The sequence below is a fragment of the Pteropus vampyrus genome, unplaced genomic scaffold (genome assembly GCF_000151845.1).
Source record: "Pteropus vampyrus isolate Shadow unplaced genomic scaffold, Pvam_2.0 Scaffold46, whole genome shotgun sequence".
NCBI lineage: Eukaryota > Metazoa > Chordata > Mammalia > Chiroptera > Pteropodidae > Pteropus > Pteropus vampyrus.
In genome coordinates, this window is record NW_011888827.1 from 4,222,126 (window position 1) to 4,232,788 (window position 10,663).

A 10,663-nucleotide genomic window follows, 5' to 3' on the forward strand; every position below is an offset into this window, starting at 1 on the left:
GTAATTTGCTGTGTTCCCTGTGTACTTTCTGCCACAGGAAAAGATTTTACTGAAATATCTTGCTTGGCCTCATCCAATAGGCTTCAATAATATAAACAGCTTCTGCAGGTGTTGCTAGATAAGATGGGTACATTAAAGAATGACAGGCTCCGTGTGAACCTAGGTTTAAAAAGAGGTAGAGTTCCTGTGAGGAAATGAGAGAGAGCTAAGTATACCTGCGAACAAGGCCCATTGAGTGACAGATACTAACTATTCCTGTATGCTCTACTAATAAGTCATTTACCTACCAACGACACCTTCCTTTGGCCCAGATTAATTAAGCCTGACCCAGTATTTTGTCACTGAGGTTGTTCAGTCACTAGGAGAAGTAGAAAGCTGGTGAGTATTAGCATTACGATGATATCCATCATATGTTTTATCTCATCTTTAAGCAGCCTCATCTAAATTTTTAACAAAAACAATTCATTCAATTACACATTTATTCAACAAATATCTATTACCCATTTACTAAAAGTTTTTACTCACTCTCGTATATTTAGTATCCAGCACTGAGCCTGGAAGATTGTTGATGTTTAATAAACATTTATTTGATAAATGAATGAATGGATGAAAGAATGAATGAAATCAGACCCTGTGCTGAGCAGTATGGACTTGTTTGAATCTTTATCTTTCTTGACAGTATTTGAAGCAGCTCATTCGTTTCTTATCTAAAGCTCTAATCCTAGGTTTCCTCAATGTCATACTCACCTGTTTTTTCTCCCACCTTTTAGGGCAATCCTTGCTGTTCCTTGCTGGCTTCTCTTCCTCTACTTGACCCTTAAATGTTGATAGTTCCTCCAGAGTCTGTCATAGTCCTTTTTCTAAGTCTACTCACTCTCCCTAGGCCATTTAATCCATTTCCAGCTCTTAAATTATTGTCTACATGTGGACAACGAACCTTTATTTCCAACCCAGGTTTCTCTCTTGAGTGACAGATCATACATCTAGTTGTTTCTGGGCTTCTCCACTTAGATATATTGCAGATACCTCAAATTTTCATAATCAACTGGAACTCATCATTTCCCCCTTCACCTCCCTTCGAACTGCCACTGCCTCATGACACACTCTCCATAAATAGTCCTTCCAGGCAACCTGGCACTGAAGCTAGAAACCTGGAAGTCATGTTTGATTCCTCTGTCTTTTTCGCTTCTCCCTTCTACTTTCTTCTACACAACCAATCGTGAAGTCCTTTTAATTCTAGGGCTTAAATTTTCCCAAATCTGACTCCTCCCAATCTTTGCCACAAAATGTTTGCCCAAGCTACTACCAATGTTTACCTCCTCCTACTACAATAGCCGCTAGTCTTGGTCCTCTTCAGTTTCTTTCCCATACTGTAGTAGGAAAGAACGACTTAATGTAAATATGGTCATATTCTTCCTCTGCTTGAAACCTTTGTCCATTGTCTTTAAGGTAAAATCCAAACAGCTGAGAAAACTTACAGTGCATTCGAGATCTGACCTAGCTTATCATTTCCGTACGAGATGAGATTCAGTTCCTTGAACACTCATGGTATCATCTCTTACCTCAGGGGTTTCACACAGGCCCTTTCTTCTTCCTGATATGGTCACCTCTCACCTCTACTTCACCCTTCATCACACGAAATCATTCATTCTCTGCATGTGTTCTCACAGTACCCTTAAAACCAGTATCATAAAATTTAATTACTCTGTAATTCCTTATTAATTTATATTCCTAATTAAAAATGAACTTTGTCAGTGCAGGGATAATGTGTATATTCCACCCTCTTTCTAGCATTAGCACCATGTCTGGTACACAGTAGTCATTCAATAAGTACTTGTAGTCTAAATGGATAAATGGGATTCAAATAAATAAAAATAAAATGGTCTCTACCTTCAAAGGGCGTAGAGGACACAGAAAGGCGAAAAGATAGATTATAATTGAGCACCGATGTAGGCACGTGTAAAAGTAAAAAAAAGAATTAAGAGACTGATTAATTTGACCTATATTGACAAGGGCAAAGAAAGTCTTTACAGAAAAAGTGACACCTGAATCCAACCTTAAAGCATAAATATACATTCGCAGTCCCTGGAATAGAGTAAGTGCTTTTGCAGGTACTGCACAGCACTCCTTCCTTCTTGTGGTAATGTCGCTCCCATTTTCTTTTGGAGAAACATGCTTTCCCTTTCTCAGTGCAAGAGGTTAGCTTTAAGCTGCTAGCGTTTCCTGCTCCACCCTTCAGCCTGGCCTGGCCAATCAGAATAATAGCGTGGTCCAGGCACAGGCACCTTGTCTATGGCAGGCCAATGAGAGCCAGCTCAGAGACGTGCTAGAACTATTGGGGAAAAGTGCTCTCTTTTCATGGGGATAATAAAAGCTTGAAGCTGCCAGTAGCCATCTTTGCCACCACATGGCAGAGTTTTCCTGAAGATGAAGCTGGAAGAATGAAAAATAGATGTACCGTTGGAAAGAGAGACTGGTCTAACTACTTTGTCTGAGCCCTTGGATCCAGCTGAGCCTAAAGTCAAGCTGCACGTAGGACTTCTTAGTTAAGTGAGCCAGAACACTCTTTTGTTTCTTTAAGCTAACTGGTGTTGGATACCTGGTCTTTTGCAAGTAAAAGTGTCCCAACTTATTCAACACTCAATAAATATTTTTTAAAATATACACAAAGTTAACAGGTGGAAAACATGAGACAAGGTTCTAGGTCAAAGGAATAAACAGCATAAGCAAAGAAGGAAATTAAGTTTTAGATAACTTAATGTAAACTTTCTTAGAAATGGAGAAAAGTATATATATTCCTGTTCTCAGCAGCCCACAGATGTAAGGTTTCTGAATCTCCTAAGGCACCTATTTGAAGGTTCCTTCTTTATCTCTCAAACTGTCATCCGTAAGAATCATGGTACATTGTAAAAGAATGATTTGTCCAGTTTTGTTCAAAGAAGGCTATATATTTTGTTCATGTTCCGAACAAAATGATTCAAGGCAACATTACAGAACTCATTTATCATATCTATATTAAGCTATTAAAATCAATCCTAAGCTAACCACTATGAAGTCATTCTTCTTGACAAGCACCAGGAAACAATTCTTATTCTTAATTTGTAACTGGTAGATTTGCATAACCTGTGCCATCTTCAAACAGCAGGCATAATGACTAGAGCACTGCCAACTCATGATGACATGACTTCACTACCTTATCTGCATTATCGAATTACACATCTATTCGAATAGGTCTTTTCGACTTGTCTTGTGTAATTTCGATGTTGCAACTTTTCTATAGACACAAAACCCCATTTCTATCTTAACATAATTCAAACATAATTCTTAGACAGTTCTTATTTCCGGCACACCTTTCTTTTTGTTTAATTGGAAATCTTAAAGAATTTATATAACAAAAATATAAAAAGAGTATCAATTGGCTTTTGAACCTCTACAACCTAGGTCTTAAACTAACTTTAACTAACATTTATTAAAAATACACTAATTGTTAGCGATTCATAGACTTAATACTGGTGCTTGAATTTTAGTTATACCTAGGAATTCTACTAAATTTAATCATTATGCCCCCTATGATCTTAAGAAGGAAATTAAATATAAAATAAAGGAAAGAATAGATAATCCTTATGACTGTATCCTTGCCTAAATTTCCCATATTCATAGTACCCAGTGTCCTAAAATATCTCATGTTGGATTGAGATGCTCTAACACAGTGAATAATAAATGAAAATTGAAGTAAGTTTTTGGCACATATAAATTGGCTTGATAAATGAGATCTCATGGACACCCAGTTGAAATAGTTTATATGACCCATGTAAATTAAAACAGAGCCTTCAAGGATAAAAACTTGTTATATAAAACCTAATTAATAAAGGGTTGATTATCTCCACAGTTTCTCCATTTAACAGCCCAGTTTTCTCTGTTCTTAAAATTTTGCCTAGAAAAAAATAAAGTCCACCCCACTGTGGCTTACTATAACCTTAATGCCGAAGTCCCATTCATTAAGGTCCCATACCCAATAAACAACCTGATTAAAATTACTGACCCCACCCAGGCAACAACTGTAAACATTTTGCTCTTCGAGATCTGGCTAACATGTTCTGCTTGGTGCCTGTTTCAGCGGCCTTCCAGCTGTGGTTTGCCTTCACCTCCAAAGAGACACAACACCTTTTCCAGGCTGCCCATGGGGCATCGTGACAGCTCTGCCATCACATGCAACCCTTGCAGACAAGATCTTAACTATAGCCACCTTTCTCCAGGAGTACAGGTATCAGATTACACTGATGATGTCCTCTTCCAAGGAGATTCATTTGACACGCTCACATTTCTTTACTAAGAGACATTTTTTGGTTGCTACAGAGGCCAAATGTAGGCCAGGATTCCAGGGCCACTGCTTGTTACTGCTGTGTCAGCAAAGACTTCTTTTTCAATCTTCCCATATTACAAGGAACAAAAGAAATCTTTATTTCTAGTTCTTATAGGTAAATGATCCTTAAACTAGCCCCCTCACCACCAATCACCACTTACACCTAGCCCCTAGTTAAACTAGTCTTCATTTCTCCTTATCTTCATTCAAATTATAGAGTAGGATCAAAGAAAGGATACACATATCATGCTTAAATATTTTTCAAAAATTTTTTGCACAGCTGCATATTTACTTGTTCAATCATTTGTTCATTCATTCACTTATCTAATCCTTCATTGACAGCTGACAGTCTGGGTCCAGAGCGAGATCGTAAAAATGTAAAAATGGATAAAGCGCCATCTCTCCCTATAGGAGCTCAGTTTCCATTTGAAGGCTCTTCTCAAAAGAGGCAATGAATGAGAGAAATACTGAGATTTTCTTTTCAGTTTTCAGTTTTATCCAAGTTATAGCTTAAATAGTCAAACCCTTCCAGTCATGATAGAATAACGAGCACAGGATTTGCTCTCCTATTGAAAACAATGAGAAAATGGGACAGAATACACAGGACAACTTTTTTCAGGCCCTGAAAACAGGAGCTGGCAGAGCAAGCTCATGATTTCTGAGACAGGAACCACAGAAGCTGAGCCTGGGGGCAATTTTGCTCCTGTTGCAGAGAGGCGAGCCCCCAAAAGAAGTAGGTTATGTAGGTGGGTTTCTTGAGTTGAGAAGGCAGAGACCCAAGTTCCAGGCAGCTGAAGCAGCTGGAATTTGTAAGGCAGGGTACTGGAGAAAAGGCTGCTACCCAAACAAGTGGTCAGGGTGGGTACGAGAGGCTTGAATGGGGTGGAGTGGTGGGGCGAGGGCTTAGTCTTCTATGTACTTATCACTGAGTTATACCAAAACTCCATCTCAATTGTTTGAAATTCTTCTTAATAGTTTCAACATCTCAGGTATTCTAGCAATTTCATCTTCTTGGAAGCTCCTCTCTGGAGGCTGCTCTTATGTGGATTGTTGGCTCTCTGGCCCTGGTGCACAGCTATGATCCTGGGAGTTACCTGCCCACATCTATGAGAGTCTCACCACCTCTCATGTGAATCGGTAAACCAAGTGTTAGACTGGTCATCCAAGTATTGCTGTGAGGAAGTCCAAAGCCTTCTGACTCCTCATCCTCTAGAGGTGACCTGTTTTTCACTTTGGGAATTCATAGGATCTTATCTGTGTCCTCCATATTCTGAAATTTTGTGATAATGTCACTCAGACAGCAGGTCTAATGCTCAATTCCACAGGGCCCTTCATGGACATTTTCAATCTAAAAACTCATGTACTTTCATTCTTGAAAAATTTTTGTTGTCTCTGCTCTCTTCTTCCTCAGTCTTCTTGTCCTACTTTCTGGGAGTTTTCTTCAACTTTACCTTTTAACTCTTATTTTTTTAAAAAAAAAAATTCTGCTACCATATATTTAATTTCATTTATGCAATTTATTACCAAATTCTTCTTTTCTGACAATATCCATGAATTTTATAAAGTTTTCATCTCCCTGAGTACTCTCTTCCTTTCAAGCTGCTATCCCCCTATTTGTGTAGAAGGCCCTCTTTGTATTAAAGGCATGGCTCTTGAATACTGACTGCTTCTATTTAAGAGTGAGGCTGTGAAAGTTTAATTGAAAGCTCTGGACACCTGGGTAGAGCTTGTCAACTATGGGCGTCACTCTAGGGACTGCCCGGCTAGACGGTTTCACTGAAAATTTTCTTTCCTTAAGTTTTTTCTTCTGAGCTTGTGAAATTCCTCAGAGAGGAATATTCCAGTCTTCTACTTGGAACAGTGTGGTCTTCAAACCTGTATGTACATCAGAGTCACTTAGAGGGCTTGTTATAAGACAAGTTGCTGGGCCACATATAGAGTTTGTGATTCATCAAGTCTGCATATCTAACAAGTTTCTAGATGATACTAACGATGCCGGTCCTGGGACTATACTTTGAGAACACTGGCTGACCTGCAGGATATAATTTGATTGCCCAAAATGAGACCTGAGTTAAAGGGTTGAGATTACAACATTACGTTCTTAATGTTATAATCTCAATCCCTGTGTTGTCAGTAATTATGCTCTAACCTCAACGATGTCTGGCATGCTCTTTCCAAATACCTTCTGTTAGATATTCTCTAGAAAATAAACTTAAAATCCTCTGCTAGTGTTGGGGAGGGGGCTGTCCCCCAGCCGGAATGGGGACTAGGATCTGAGGATCTTAGAGTTTCTTAAACATGCATTCGACCAATCCCTTCGTTTTCAGTCTCACTTTCGCCTCCACTTCCAGAAGTACTCAGTACTGGCAATTTCCAAGTATTTTGAGAATTCTGTAGGGGAAAATCAAGGTTTTCATCTTTCTCTCAGTTTGGGATCTACTTTCTCAAGTTGCTAAGTCATTTCCCATTCATCCATTTCCTTCTCAGCGTCCACAATCATATTGCTGTCAATTCCTCTGCATCTTCTTGTTTTTGTCCATTAGGTCTTTAAAAGAAAATCCTTTTACTGTGATATTAGTGGAGTTTTAGGGAAGAAGCAGAGGTTAAGGCTTATCTGTCAACTTCGACCAGAAGCTAGAAGAGTCTTTAGTGTCCAACAAGCTATGTTCCCAGTCTCTGATTATATCTCAAAATACAAAACAAACAGGATTTGCTCAAAAGCAAACTGAACCGTCCCCAAAATTTCTGCTAGGCTGGTCAGTTTGTTTCAGACTTGGCAGATGGATGTCAGCTATGTTTGAATAGGAAAATCTGTTTCACAGCCTCAGACTTCAGTTGTCCCATAGCCAAGTGTGACTCAAAGCAAGAAATCAAAGTATATAAACCAGAAGGTCATCTTTGTGTATAAAGAGCAACACTACAAACAGTAATCCCCTGCTAAGGTATTCTGTCTGTCCCACACTGCCTTCTGCCAAACAACTACAATGCCTGTGATTCACTGAGCACACACCCAGTGTCAGAATTATGCTAGTTCCTTTACACATTCTGTCTCAGAGAATCTTTACAACAACCTGACAAAATAGATATTTTACTGTTTCATTACTGATTAGGAAACTGAAATCCAGAAGAGTTAAGTAAGTAGCCTAAGGCCACACAGGAAGGGCGGAGCAAGAATAGGATTGCAGGTCTTATTCTAAAGCTACCGCATAACCATTTTGAAATAAGGTCACTTAAAAGCAAATAAAAATATTTATTTTGAACACAAAAGCTATTTCATAATGCAACATGGCATTCTCGAATTTAAGATTTTTACAGATTTGGATCACGCCTTATTCAGTGTGTGGGGGGGTGTGTGCGCGCTTGCGTGTGTGCACACGTGCATGTGTGCGCGCGCACGTGTGACCCATACAGCACCTTTCAGAGACAAACTTCAAGAAATACTCATTAAATCACGGACTGTTATATTTAATAGCTCTGTGAATAATGCACAGGAACGAGTTCAGTCAAGATTATTACAGATACGTATGATAAGTCAGTAGATGAATTTCTGCCAAGGAAATCAACCTTCAGAGACAAACAGAGCTTGTTACTTAATATTACTTTGCAATATCTTCCGTCTTTTAAAACAAAAACAGATTCTAAACATTTGAATCAACAAGGTGGTTTCCCCAAAGGATACTCTGAGGTTAGATATTTTTGCTGCAGTTTATAAAGGTCACTCTGAGGTTTTCTACTTTTTAGGAAGATTTCCAAATGAAAATTTTTACCAGAAAAGGAAGATTCAGCTAGGGGGTAACCATCAAGTTTTTAAATCTAAGAAACAAAGGTGATACAGCTTCATTTAACTACTCAAGAGTGGAAGTAATCCAGTAAAACAGATGAATTAGGGTGGGCACAAGAGTGGAGGCGAAAAATAAGAAAAATATTATAAAAACATGTTTGGGAGAAGCTCTGAAAGGAAAAGCAGAGATGTTAACAATTGGGATGAGGTGGAGATGAAGAGGAGGGGGAAAAATGCTAACGTAAAACTGCCCTGAAATGTCTTTGCTACAGGACTGTAGGACTCTGTTTCCTGGGAGGGAAAAATGTCACTCAGCTACAATACGTTTTCACTTTATTGCAGGCCAGGTGACAGGCCAATAAAAAAATCGTAAAAAATAAAATGTCACTAACTAACAGTAAAATTTTCACTCAGTTTAAAAAGGCTTGCTAAGAAAACTAACCCAAAACATGCTGCACAATTTATTAGACAGCTTAACTTGTTTTAGAGAACACACATATTTCATTGATGTGGTTGGCAGAATAATGCCCCCTTCCAAAGATGTCCACATCCCAATCTCCAAAACCTATGACTATGCTAAGTTACAAGGCAAAGAGGAATTCAGGCTGCAGATGGAATTAAGCCTGTTAACCAGCTGAACCTGCAGAAGAAACGCAGCCCTGACAGCACCTTGCTTTCGGTCCCATGAGACCCACGCCAGACGTCTGACATCCAGAACTGTAAGGTAACAAACGTGTATTGTTTCAAGCCACTAAGTGTGTGGTAACTTGTCACGGCAGCAATAGGAAACTCACACAATTGACTAGCCGATGAATGTAAACGCCTTGTTAGTCTTACCCTACTCTCTAAAGCCAGCCAGCAGACCCTCCTTCAACGTGGTGTGCAAGGTGAAAATAAAATCGCCACTTTTTTTTATTAGAATAAAACTGATTCAGTTTTCCACTATTTCAAATAAGTACATTCCCAGTTGAATTTAATTAATGAGATTGGATGAAAACAGAAATTAGAACTGAATTGAACGTGCACGCAGCCGTGGAGCGCACCATTATTGCGTAACACTGTCCGAGTCTGGCCAAGTCTGCTTTTTTCTGTACCTGCAGAATGGAGTTCACCAAAACACCTCTCCTAAGAATTTCCCCCACGGGTCTGCACGGACACATCGATTCTTTAATTCCAGCGGTGCGTCCTCAGCTATTCCTTCAAGACTCTTCCTCTGTTCCTTTTTAAATGTTCCCATACTAGTGAGTAGTCCCAAGTTCCCATTTAATACTATCAAAATGCTACTGTAGATGGCAAATGGAAATTGGTTGTACTGAATGCAAATTTAAGGGTTTTTTTGTTTGTTTGTTTGTTTTTGCGGGGGCGGGTGGCAGGGGAATTACCAGAACAAGAATTTGAGAAAGAAATAAAGTTAGGCTCCTAGTGTTCGAAAGTTAACGTTAATTAGATTATTTAAATCTTAGAATACACCTTCGTTCGCCAAGAATATTAAAATGATTAGGTTGCAGGCCATTCTCCAAAACCTGGTCAACCCACTAGGCATGTGAAGTAGAAGTTAGTCACGTGTGTGAGGACGAAGACGTCCACATTGACTAGGCACCTGGTCAGCCCACGAGGCATGTGAAGTACAAGTCATGGGCGTGAAGCTGCCCACACTGACTGGGCACCTGCTCTGCGCAAGGCACTCTGGTATGGATTTGAGACACAACAATGAATGAATCAAATTCTTGCCTTCACAGAGTTCACAGTCCAGAGGAGACTAACAATCACACCACTGCTGGATGATACTATAACGCATATTCAGAAAACGTTCTGTGGAGCACGAAAGGCATGCTCGATTTGCCTGATGGCACCAGGAAACAGCTGGCAGAGGAAGGAACACTTGTGCAATATCTGAAAGGAATGAATGTTCCGATTCCAGTTACCTCCCCACTTGCTGAGGAGGAGGAGGAAACAGAGGCCTCCACTGGAGAAGAGCCAGTTTAAACATTCCTGGTACCTAGTAAACTGCTCACTGCCTGTGTGAGAGAAATGGCTCTTTGGTACATTTCTAAACCCAGGCAAATCAGCCCCTAGCTATTTTACATTGGGAAATATTAGAGAGCCTGGAGTTAAGGTAGCCCTGTGACTTAAAACTGGCACTGTATTATCTTGGCACTGTAACTTGCTTATTAGCTTTGCGGGCTTGGCCTCCTTGACTATAAAATAGTCATCAATAGTTCCATCTTTTAGGATAGTGGTAAAGACTAGATATGATTTATGTAAAGCATATAGTATGAGAGATCAAGGATGGACTTCCGAATTCAGATTCTCTAACACCAGTACACATGTAAGTCAAGTGTTCATGGATCAGGAAACACACAGAACTCCTCAAGAATCGGTGCCAAGTTTAACTGATGCCCTTCAGAAAAGTAAAGCAAAATGCAACAAAACTAAGCTCACCTCTTATTTCACTGAAGAATAAATCTAGCAGCTCTGAGTCTGAATTGTTTGGTCATTTCACAAAAACCCCTTAACAA